Below are 13,920 nucleotides of genomic sequence, written 5' to 3'. Positions count from 1 at the left end.
TATATATATATTATCTAATTCTTAGGAAATAAGTTTTGTTTTGTAATGTAATTTGAACTTCTTAATTAATGGAACCTGGTCCTTCTAATCCTATACAACTATATCAACAAAATATCCATTGTTCACAATCGATATGAGATAATTCTTCTACTGTAATTTTGGGATGTCGAAGAAGAGAGACATCTACACAACAATCCCATTTGATCCACGTATTATTCCCTACGTTGAACATGTTGGTTTTCTTGGGGTTGCACAAATCGGATTTCTCCAACTTGATTGGTACCTCATTATTGCTTTAGTGGAGCGTTGAAGACCAGAAACCCCCACATTTCACCTGCCTTGTGGGAAATGTACAACGTTGTAGGATGTTGCCATTCAGTCTGGGTTTTGAGCAGACGAAGTACGTTTGATAGATTCATTACAATATATTTGGGTCATCCAGATCGTGTGTTGAGACATTTCGGTCTACGACAAATGGTACCTTCGTTGTGCTATATACACTCCCGATACTACACTAGATTGATTTGAGAGGTAAGCACGACCAAGATTGGCGTCAAATTCACGAATATATATATACTACTGACATGCACATCATGATTGTTGTGCACATGGAGAAGTAACAAATGGACCAACTGTATTAGCTCGTGTACGGAGTACACAATTTCCCTTTCTCAAAAACTACCCTATTTTTGTCAATGCTTTCCAATTTTATCTATTTTTAAAAATTCTTTCCTATCTACCCCATTTTTATCTTTAGTTTGAAAATGTACTATATTCTTGAACTTTCTCCGAACATTCCTGTATGGTAAATAAGCAAAGTGAATCTAAACCTAAATCTACACAACTACGAGAAGACTAAGGAGACATTATTATTAATGACTTAACCTTTGAATCTCATTCAAGTCGATTTTCTTTATTAAAGCCAAGATAGTCAAATCAATTTTTGATTTTTTTTTCGAGAGAATTAAAATTAGGGCAATGATTCAGGATCAATCTAGGCTAGGTTTCACCTAATCCTAGGTATCCAATTTTTTTTACATATGTATAAAAAACTGTCACTTGGTAGATTTATTTTTATTGGTGTATAATCTCAAATGTACCTGAATCTTTTTCTTAAAATTAAATGAACAGTTTGATTGCTGATATTTAATTAACAATCATTCTATGTATGTCAATAGTATATATTTTAATAATATTAATAAATGGAGAATAGTAATATAGGGTAAGACTTGGGAAGAAAAACTCTTATCTGAACACACAAGAATATGCCTCGAGTAGTAGAAAGGAATAAAAAAAACAAAAAAAAAACAAAAAACAAACTCTTCTGGTATTTGGACCCTTCTATAATGGGCTTATACAATAATAAAAAGATGAGGTGACGAGAGAAATAGTAAATTTTAAAATTTCATTTAAAAAATGATAAAAAGGTTTCAAAATTATAAAAATAGAAAAACAAATTTATATGATAGAAAATACTAATTATTAAATGACAAAATTACTACAAAACAACAAAATTAAGTACGGCTTAAAAAACAACTCGAATACCACAAATACACTATATTCTAGAACCATAAATACACAGTATCTAAACATTCCATAAGCAAAAATTAAAAATCACTCGGGATGATCTTTAACACTTTTGCCTGTCTATAGAATGCATGTATGCGAGCAAAGATGACGACCGGGTAGTGGGGATCATTAGAAACTTATGGATGTCCACAACGATGGACTTCTTTCAAGGTAGAGCACAGTTGATTGTACTAGTAAAGTTGTTGTTGGCAAGTAAATATTTGAAAAAATTGCAACTTTAGGACAATGTGACTATTGGAAATATGATTAAATTCTTTTTTCTTTTTCATTTTCTTCTTAATCTCGCTCCAATTTATCCAACTCCCTAGTGAAGTCGGCTATCTCCTATTTGATTCAACCACACACAAGTCCAAGAACAAACATATTGAATAAGCACTACCACAAATAAAGTGTATTTAATAAATCTACCTTGAACAATTCGAATGTATTTCCTTAATCTATCTTGAACAATTCAAATGTATTCCTTCATTGTCTCCACCATCGTCAAATCCATAGATTTTCACATTCGAGACCATCAAGTTCTTCAAGTTTGTTGTCATTAGATTTAGTGCTTCAATGACCTCATCCATGCGTTCTGCCAGTTTAAGTTGGGTTTTAATTGTTTATAATACAAGGTATTTGCATGACACTGTCTAGTACCAGGTACATATTTAGATCGTTCAATTTAGCTACTTAGCTATTAGAAGGTTTTTTTTTAAAAAAAAAAATTATTACAAGGTTTAAACCTTAGTATAAGATTTTAAATTGTCTTAGGTATTTTGTATTGTTAAAAGTGTAATAAAAACTTAGCTAGTTTTAGTACAATGTATTTGTGTGGCAAAATTCTAGCTTTTTTACCAGTAGGAGATATACATGGGGATGCTATGGATATGAAGTAAAAGAATTGTAAATATAATACAAAACACAAATACCCTAGTTATGAAAAATAGACAATTAATATGTGTCCTAGGATGTTTGTAGACAAAATGTATTTATATGGTTAATGATGAAAAATCACAAATTAGGTCTTATTCTTTATATACTAGTATTTTTTGCATCCAAAATTAGATATATATATACTTTCACAATTTTTTAAACTTTTATCTACAAATTTATGTTAGGTGATGTTTTTTTTTAATCAATCGTTACTAACTATTTTTTGTTTGATTTTAGAAGTTGTTTTTTAGATTTTTTTTTTGTCAAACGTTGTTCACTAAAATAAATCACCAACATTTCTTGATTTGAGGGATTAATTTTTTTTTATTTGAATTTTAAATCTATTAGTATTTTAGTTAGATATTTTGCTAAGGGATATTTTCAATATTTGATAAATCATATTAAAATTTTTAAACAATAATTTGGTCATTTATTCAAAGAAAAAGTTTGGTGGTCGTTGTTTAAAAAGTCCAATATGTTTTGGTCATTTGTCCAAAAAAACCTATGTTTTTTAGTATAATAATTACAGGCCAAACAAACAAAATAAAGGCTTACAATATCGAGCATTTTGATTATTCTCATTCCCCTACAAAACTCTTCCAATACATATATTCAAATAACAATACAATATTTTCTAGAATTTTGATTTCAACTTTGACATTCATCATCTCAAACTTCTTGATAGAGATTTAGTTGGTTTCTTTGTGACAAGTGGTACTGACAATGGGCAGAGGAAGCATGAGGATTTGAAGAGCATACTCAGAAAGAAAGCAGCTTCATTTTAAATAAAAATATATTTAAATACAATAAGATATTCAGAGATCATTGTGTTGCTAGGTGTTGGGTTTTATGTTCTAAAACTCGTAGATAGTAAATGTAACTTTTGACTGTTCATTAATAAATTATTATTGATGTTTTTCAATAAAATGTTATTGTTTAATATTATGTTAATCATGCCTAAATAACTCTAATCCAATAAACTAACATCCTGGGTTGTTATATGAGTCTTGAGCTGTATGTGGAGACATACATGGATCATTGTTCAAGATACAACCTAAAGGGTCTATAGTATAAGGATAAGGTTGGGTACCCTATCCCAACACTATGGATACGGCCTACTTTCTATTTGATACAAATACAATGATTCAACGTATTCGTGTAGGAGACATGTGAGTAGGGGTATCCCATGCTATGAGTTTACATGAGACTGGATTGCAAAATAGTAATCCTTAGCTGTAACAACGTTGACTAGTTAGATTTCTATTTCACTAGGATGACCTAGACGACTTAGTCTCAATCCTGAGTGGGTTATGAACTCCTGTTCAAGAGAGATTGTCTTTTGATTTGTATGGGTGAGAGTGGCTGGTTCGCCGACTCAATAGGCCTACCATTTTGGGGATAAAACCGAGTGGATAACTGGGAACATAATTTCATAAGATGGAATTCACTCATTTCCTGCTTTAGAAAAATAGATGAGTGTTCCCTTAAGTGGTGTTTTCGAGTCTTGAACATAGGGCCCTACCCTCTCATTGGCTCGAGAGGGATTTCTGTTTATTGGTTGGACCACAAACAGGTTGTTCATTAGAGGAGCACTGGTACTTAAGAATGTAGAAGTAACCCAGGGGTAAAATGGTAATTTTGATCCAACTGGTGTTACGAACACTTGTGAATGACTAACTTTCTATTATTGGTCTATATCCGTGGACACAGTAATATATCTACAGTAAGAAGAGTGCGACTATGAATCTATAGTGGAGTGTACCCACAGTTAACAAATATTGATTAACTTGGTTAATGAGTTTAACCTATTAATCTCATATCGTTGGAGCTTATGATCTGTAGGTCTATAAGGTCCCACTGGTAGCTCATTCAAGGGTGTTGAGGAAATTAAAATAATTTGAATTGTTCAAATTAACTAAAAGAAAATAATATAATGTATGTTAAAACATTATAATATAAAGTTTATTTAATTAAACTTTATGATATAAATTTATTTTTGAATTTGATTAAAAAATTAATAGGAGAATTATATATTTGAAGGATTTCAAATATTAAATGTAATATGAATTAATTTCATATTAAAACTATAGGTTAAAAATAATGCGCATAAGGTGCACATTAAAACGATAGATTATTTGAGAGAAAGATAATTAAATGTGATTCAATTATAAGATTAAATTAAATATGTGATATTTAATTTAATGATTAATTAATTGGAGAATTAATTACTTTAGTTTAAATATATTTAATCAAATATGATTTGATTAAATTAATTGAATTAAATCTAGGTTATATGAGGGGGGATGTATTAGAATATGATTCTAATACACATTTTAATTAATAACTATAGGTTATCGAGGGGATGTATTAGAATAATTTAATTTTATTAATCAATAATTATTTAATTTAATATTTTATAAATTAAATTTGATTTAATTTACTTAGTTAAATTAAATATATATTTCTTATTATTTAATTAATTAAAATAAGTTAAAATTTAGATTTTTTATTTTAATTAATAATTATAATAATAAATTAAATAAAAAAAATTGCAACTCCCCACGTTGGGGAGTTACGTTTTTCAAGGAGAGAGGGAGTCTTTTCCTTAAGTTTTCTCCCTCTCGCTTTGACTCTCACAAAAGAGGCTTAGATATTTGAGAATTAGAGTGTAAACGAAAAAGAAAAAAAAAATCTCTCTCAGATTTTTTTCCTCCCATTATTCTCTCTTAATCCAAGATCAAGAAGAGGGGATCCCACAATCCCACCTCGTCAGATCCGTGAGAGAATACCGGTGAAAGCTTCTTGAAGGTGTCGTCGATATCCAACAAGTTTTTTTTAAGGTATGAATTTCTTTTGATTTTTTTTTGAACGAATATGTTTAGCCTAGGTTTATTTTCAATGCTAATTTTGTTTGATATTAAATTAGAGTTAGATATGTTGTTTTCTGCTGTGCGGGGCTTTAATCCCTGCACAAGGAATAAAGATGTAACTATCATTACATCAAGGCCCAAGGGAGCAAAATGAGTCTTGGTTTTTAATTATAGAGTGGAAACTACAGGAAATAGATCAGAAATGAGCACTCACATATACTAAGTTTAACGGGGTAATGCACTGTGAACTCTAGATGAAATTTGTTAAGTAATAAATCAATAAATATCTCAAGAACTAATATTGTATAAGATTCAAAGGAAATGGTAAACCTACTAGAGATCTCGGGATTTGATCTCAAAGAATTAATATCTCAAGAACTACGTCCCGAAGCTCAACCCTTTCGTTGCCTTCTTGCGTTTGATCTCCGCCACTATTCTCCGTTTCTCATCGTACACCTCACAACATCTCTTCCCATAACACCCCTCGATCTCATACACATTGTTGGAAACGGCAAGACCCTCAGACAATGAACATAATAGCAGAAAACGGTCAGGTCACCACAGTCGAGCAAAGAATAAATCTGACAAAACAGAAGCTTGTTATAGGCTAAGTCGTGGAGCTCGCTCTCTTTAAGAAGTTTCGCGGATCTGCCCAAGTATGCAAGCAGGTCAGAAATACTGCCACGTCGTCCCCAGGATAAAACGGCCTAAAAAGAAAACCCAATCGAAAATGCACCGTTAGAGAGAATAATAATAATCACACACTTGCTTGGCCCGGCCGGACAGACGACGACGACGTGCGTGTGGGAAGTCCACCGAACCCACATTGGTCTATCTCCTCACTCCCTCTAAAACATGGTTATCCTTTGAGGCCCAAACCCAAAGCTCAAGGTTGGAATATATAAGGGAGACTTCCAAATCAAAATTTTCTAATGTGGGATTCTCCAACCAAAGGTTGGTTCTCTCTTATTTTTTAAAAGTAAATTTTCACCCAACAATCCTCCACTTGAAAATTTAAACAAAAGAGAAAAAAAATTTCATCGAGCAATTTCAGTCTATACAACACTGTGCATAAGCAAAGGTATCTTATGACTTGAACCTTTACGTAGTGTAGATGATTCATAATATATTAGAGGAATCCTTGGTTTTGAACTCTATTTCTTACAGCATCTCACACAGAGTGTCATTAAGGTGTAGTATGAAATCCTATGCTTTAAGGCCTAGCACGTGGTTTAGTGAACGCTCTAGAGAGTTTGCCTAAAAACTCCTTAGAAAGCGGCCCTCACTTCCACATTTACATAGGTGAGTCTATCAAGAGTACTCCTGTAGCTAGGTAGCCCACTTGTCATCAAGTATAGATCTCATTAAGAACCGAGTTCAACCTTTCTTATGCTTCAGGATATCATGCTCAGACTATAAGTCATAGGAATGAAACTCTGTGTTTGGTTTAGCATGATTCACTATATATCAATTGTGATAAGTTATTACCCATTGAACCTGTTTCTTGGGATCTCTAGTCTACAGGTTGAGTTTTCCTCACAGTGATTCATCTTTCTGTAGGCATGAGTCCCATCCTCTTTTAGGTTATGAAAACCTTCTTTCTGGCCAGTTCTTTCGTCAAAGGATCTGCCAAATTTTCATCAGTCCATATATAATCCACTCTAACTGCACTAGTAATGAGAAACTCTCTAATGGTACTGTGCTTACGACGTATTTTTCGTCTCTTTCTGTTGTAGTAATGGTTCTTAACTCTTGCGATTGCTACAGTACTATCGTAATGGATCAATATGGCTGGTATCAGCTTTTCCCATAAGGGAATCTCTGATAGCAGATTTCTAAGCCGCCTGCTTCTTCACTAGTTATTGCTAGTGCTATCATTTTTGACTCCATCGTAGATTGGGCTAAAATAGTCTATTTCTTGGACTTCCAAGAGACAACTCTACCTGCTATATTAAAGATATAGCCATTTGTAGTCTTTGAATTATCCGAAAAAGAGTTTCAGTTTGCATCGTTGAACCCTTCCAGGACAGCGGGAAACTTTTGATAATGTAATCCTAGGTTTTGGGTTTTCTTCAAGTACCTCATTACCCTTTCTATAACATTCTAATGCTCTTTACTAGGTCTACTTATAAACCTACAAAGTAATCCTACATCATAAGCTATGTTAGACATAGTGCAGTTAGCACCGTATCTAAGACTGCCTATGATGCTCCGATACTCATATTGATTAACATTTTCACCAGTGTTCTTGAACAACTGAACACTAGGGTTATAAGGAGTACAAGCTGGTTTACAATCAAAGTAATTATATTTCTTTAGAATCTTTTCTATTTAGTGAGATTGATCCAAAGAAATTCCCTTTTCAGACTTATTTACTTTTATGCCTAAGATTACACTGGCTTCTCCTAAGTCTTTCATGTCGAAGTTTGCACTTAATATTGATTGCACATCATTTATGATGTGCAAGTTCGACCCAAAGATCAACAAATAATCTACATATAGACATAAGATAGTGTAGAGATTATTTTCAAACTTATAGCAGATGCATTGAGATTATTTTTAAACTTATAGCAGATGCATTTGTCACTTTCATTAACCTTGAAACCTTTAGATAGGCATGCTATTGCTTAGGAGCTTATTTTAGTCCATAGAGAGATTTGTCTAATTTACACACCTTATTTTCTTGACCATGGAGTACAAAACCCTCAGGTTGTTCCATGTAAATATCTTCTCCAAGTTCAACGTTTAGAAAAGCGGTCTTTACATCCATCTGATGTTCTACGAGGTTATAAAGGGTAGCGAGAGAAAATAGGACATGGATTGAGGTAATTTTAGTGACAGGGGAGAAGGTATCAAAGAAATCTACCTTTTCTCTTTGTCTAAAGCCCTTTGCCACTTACCTAGCTTTAAATTTGTCAACAGTTCCATCAGGTCTAAGTTTCCTCTTTAAGATCTATTTGTACCTTATTGCCTTGCAACCTGGAGGTAGATCTACTAAGTGCCAAGTCCTATTTAACTCAAGTAAGTCCATCTCATCATTTATGACTTCTATTGAGGATAGGGCGGCTCTTAGATCTTTAGGATCTTCTTTTACATTATAGGTCAGGAAGTCATTTATGAAATCTTTGGCGGTTCTAACTTTTTTGCTTCTTCTAGGTTCTAGGTCGGTTTCCTCTCTAGGGTTAGGATTTCTAACTAGGGTTAGACCACTTGATCCTGAGCCCCCACTATTCCTTGATTTAAAAGGAAATCTATCTTCAAAGAAGTCGGCATCATTTGACTCAATGATCACTTGGTTCACTAGATCATAAAACCTATAGACTTTACTATTTAAGACATAACCTATAAAGACGCACTCGTAAGCTCTACTAGCCAATTTTCTCCTTTGTGGATCTGGAATCCTTACAAAGGCTAGACAACCCCATATTCTAAAGTAGGACAAGTTTGGTTTCTTATTCTTGAAAATTTCGTCAGGTGAAGTTTTGTTTTTAGACTTTGGGATTCTATTTAGGACATAACACTGGGCCTCCACGAATTTGTCATCCGTCATTTGGAACTTGAGATAACGACTAACAACATATTTCTTCGACCCGACCTCCTAGGTATCGTACTTCTTTTGTAGGGCATCCCAGATCTCCTACAAATAAAGTTCTTATAAAGAAAGTCTTCTCCCAGTTAGCAACTTCTTTTATCTATTGTTCAGTTGGTTCTTCTAAAGGGATGATCGACTTATCTCTGGTACAAGTTTTGGCAACTTTCTTGATAGTGAGAGAACAGCAACTTTTGCTTCCACTGTTTGAAGTTTGCTCCTTCCAACCGGAATGGACGGTTGAGGTCAGATGTCATAACGTTGTTGTTGCTAGTGAGAGTCATTAGTGATGTGGCAGTAAACACGTCTTAAAATTGTTGGAAACGGCAAGACCCTCAGACAACGAACAGGACAACAACAAATGGTCAGGTCACGACAGTCAAGCAAAGAATAAAACTGGCAAAATAGAAGATCGTTATAGGCTGAGTCGTGGAGCTCACTCTCTTTAAGACGTTTCGCGGCTCTGCTCAAGTGTGTAAGTAGATCAGGAATACTGCCACATCGTCTCTAGGATAAAATGACCTAAAAAGAAAACCCGATCGAAAATGCACCGTTACCGATCGGAACACACACTTTTTTTGACTAATTGCTCGAAAAATGGAAAGTGGAGTGGAAAAATAGAAGAGGAGAACGAAGAACATTCGAAGTGAAAAGAAGAACTGTGTTGATGAACTGTTGAAGGCCATGCCTTTTATAGGCCTTTAACATGGAACGGTCGAGTGAGAAAGAGGTAGACAGCCTCCGAATGTGCGAGGGGCCAGAAGACTCGCGCGGAACACTCAACCGAAAGACACGCGCGAAGGACCAAGTTTTTCCCTTTTCTTTTTCCAGTTTTAAAACATAATAATAATAAAAAGAAAAAATAATAATAACAATATTTTTATTAAAGAGAATAATAATCACCACACATCACCTCGCCCGACAGGACGAACGGTGGTGACGTGTGTCTAGGATATCTACTGAACCCACATTGGTCTATCTCCTCACTTCCTCCAAAACATAGGTGCCCCTTGTGGCCCAAACCCAAAGCTCAAGGTTGGAATACATAAGAGAGACTTCCAAATCAAAATTTTCTAATGTGGGATTCTCTAACCAAACATTGGTTCCCTCTTATTTTTGAAAATTAAATTTTCATCCAACACATACCCATACATATAACTTCAACAACACGAGCCAGGCACTTTGATTTAAGCAGATTCATCTGCTTCCTCGCATAGAATATCGAGGGATTCATGCCCATTTCAACCTCGTAAACCACCTAGCTATTAGTTAGGCTCAATCTCTATATGTATTATTTTTAATATATTACTAAAGCAAGAGTTAATTAAAACAGAACCAGAGCATATATATATATAGTACATACCTTACGACAGATTATGAACAGAGGGTTGTTGGCAGCGTTCATAAGAAAGATCTCGCCTTTATTGCCTGCCAGATAGTTGTCTACCCTATAAACTAAATTACCGTCACCGTTAAACACGGTAAACCCCCCACAGTTTGACAACATAGATTTTTTCCACACCTGAGGACAATCTCGGTGGCGTCGTTGCAGGAGGAAAATGAGTGAATCCAAACGAGATTGATGGTGAGCAGCTACCAGTGACGTCGAGTTTGAGACGACATAGATGGCAACAAGCAGTGATTCCTTTCATGGTGGTCGTCGATTTTGGAGGTGGTCGGAGAGAAAAAGATGAGCGGCTGGGTGTGAGGCTATGGAAAACGAAGAAGAAGATTGTGTGGTAGGGCTTTGTACGCGTGAGGAAGAAATATATTTAATTTCTTTTCCTTGTAACCCCAATCCTTTCAATATATATAATTAAAAAGTACGGATCTTTAATGTCTGCTTTAAATCGACACTGTAGCTTATCTTCAATGTTGGTTTAAAACGACATTAAAGATCTGCTTTTTTTAAATTGACATTATACATCCGATTTCACTTTTTCCAACCGACATTAAAGCCCAAAATTCTTGTAGCAAAGGATGGGAATGGAATGAATGAACTCTTAATGAAGAGCATCCATGAGCGCATTCGGATCTTTCCTATTTCAATGTGACTAAAATACAACACATACATTCTAACAGACAGTTATGCAATTTACACTAATTAATGGCATGCTTTGAACACTAAAATACAAGGAAAAGAGTTCTCATACCAGTTGAAGACCCTCTTCAAGCTTTGAACTCAAACGCAGTGGAAGACCTCTACGCGCACTCTATCACCCAGCAAACTAGTTGGCTGCAGCAGCACGATTGTCTACACGAACGTCAGCAACATGAACAGTCACGAACAAGTGAATAGCAGCGAGGACGACACCACCAAAATGGAGTTTTTGGTATTCTCGGAGTGAGAATCCAAAGTGTGGTCTTTGGTGAATTTGGTAGAGGTTGGAGAAAGAAAACAAATCGTGTAGATGGTAAGTAAGTGGGAGAGAAAAAGAGCTATCGTATAGCTATGTGCTTATCGTTTACAAGAAGCTACACGATCGTGTAGGTTTTACTAAGCGACCGTTTAGTAAAAGGTAGACGATCGTTTAGAAAACTCGGCACGTGATGCAATCGTTTAGGAAAGCTAAGCGATCGTTTACGGATTAGCGTGCAATCGTTAAGGCGCGAGGTGTGCGATCATTTAGACGATACAACTATATCGTATAGACTCTCGACTATGCGATCGTTTACGTTTCCACACCGATGCCAAAATTTTCAAACTCTTGCAAAAATGAAACAAATTTTCATGTTATTCTTCGGTTACAATAACCGACTTCGGATTCTCCCACTAATGCACGTCCAAGAGAAGTTGTAAGCCAATTATCATATAATTAACCAATTTAATAATTAATGAATATAATCATATTATATTCTTACCCTATAGTTTGATATCATATATCTACTATAGTAATTTCTCTTCTACTTGATATAAATCATATTTATATCTAATTTACTCCAAAATAATGTATCTCATACATTTAGCCAATTATATCATATATAATTAACCAGTCCAATTATATCATATATAATCGAACTCCCTCTTGTCAATTTGAACAATTCAAACTGACCCAAACACTGATTTTCCACTTTATCCAAGCTACCCAGGGGACCTAATGGACTTGTGGCTTGAAGCTCCAATGGTACGTGAATAGCTGACTAAACTCTTTAGCCACGAGATCCAACATCCGTTAACTGTCTGGCATTCCACTAGATCAACAGCTTAACTTTTCTTACCACATATATATTTTTGTGTCCATCGGATATAACCAATCATGAGTACGATGACCCTTCATAGATGCTCGTAAGTACAACTGGGCTAATTTACCGTTTTGCCCCTGTAGTTACATCTCACTTCTTAAGTACCACTGATTCCTCTAATGAATAATACAACATAGTCCAACTATGTGTGAACACCTCTCGGGCCAAGAGAAGGGGTGTGGCGCCACATCATTCAAGCCCCGGAATCAGCCCTTAAGGGAACTATCTATCTGCATACCCCTGCTTCGGGGAAGGAGTGAATTCCATCTTGTATAGCTGAGTTCCCAACTCCCAAATCAGACAAATACCCAAAATGGTAGGTTTGAATCGGCGACCTAGCCTTCACACCCATACAAATCAAAGGACTGCCCTCAATGACAGGAGTTCCCAACTCACTCAGGATTGAGGTCATGTTACCTATGGTCATCCTAGTGAAGTGAAGTCTCTATCATGAACGGTATTATATAACGAGACGTTAACACTTCGTGATCAGGTCTTATACAAACTCTTTGTATAGGACGTCTCCGCTCGCATGTCTCCTATATGAATGATCAAGATCAGACCATCTGGACCATCTATGACAAGTCACAACACTTGTGACCATTCGAAAAAGTGGGCCGCATCCGTAGCGTTACCAGGATAAGGTTTTCCTCCTATATTCATATACTACAGGCCATTTTGGTTATCACTCAATATATGATCCACTTGTATGTCACCACATACATGCTTAAGTTACATACAGATAACCAGGGATTTTATGTTTATTGGTTTGTGGTAAAGCAAATAAAACAAGTAACTGAGCAAAAAAACAAGATGTGAAGTACATATATTATACTACACAAGCGTTCATACAAACTGTTTACAAACTACAGGACACGAGACTTTATGACATCAACCCCAACACTTTTGACCCTAAAGAGGAATGTCGGACTAATTATCATTGAGCTACTAAGCTCACTCTAGCTAATACAAAGGTAATATATATGTGATACACTGTAAATATGTATTTGGAAAGGTATACATCGTTATATTATTAATACAATTTTTATAAACGATGCAAAAATGATATATCACCAGTATAATATATATTATGTATATTGACTATATATTAGTATATTTGTCAATGTTAAACCAATATATATTTATAGTTTAATTGGCATCCGAGTATGCTAACAACTACGAAATTCACGTGGTTCGAAACCCTCAACCACCAATTGTACTAAAAAAACATACTATTGATATATTGACCAAAAAAAAAACTATCGTATTTATAAACAACGCGTGAAGAATTATTAAAAGAATAATTTGAAGTTAGTATATAGTTAATTATAAATGTGATTTAAATTAAAACTATACATTATGGAAGAATAAACATATTTGGATATGATTCAAATATTTCATAATTTAATATAAATGAAATTCATATTAAAATTATGTAATAAGGGAAAGCTTAATGTATTTGAATATGGTTCAAGTAATTAGTCATTTAATATGAATGAGATTCATGTTAAAACTATAGGTGATAAGAAAAACATACATTTTAATATGACTCAACTAATCATTCCTAATACATAGTAAATTAATTTATAATTAGGCTATCTCATTTTTCTCATAATTCTACAACTTTCGTAATTCTCTCAACTCTCAAATTTTCTCTCAATTCCATCACAAATTCCCTTCTTTTCTAAGGCTCCCACAAGCTAGTTCTTGTCT

The sequence above is a fragment of the Benincasa hispida genome, chromosome 4 (genome assembly GCF_009727055.1).
Source record: "Benincasa hispida cultivar B227 chromosome 4, ASM972705v1, whole genome shotgun sequence".
Classification (NCBI taxonomy): domain Eukaryota; kingdom Viridiplantae; phylum Streptophyta; class Magnoliopsida; order Cucurbitales; family Cucurbitaceae; genus Benincasa; species Benincasa hispida.
The sequence above is the reverse complement of the archived record's forward strand: the minus strand, read 5'-3'. Positions refer to the sequence as shown.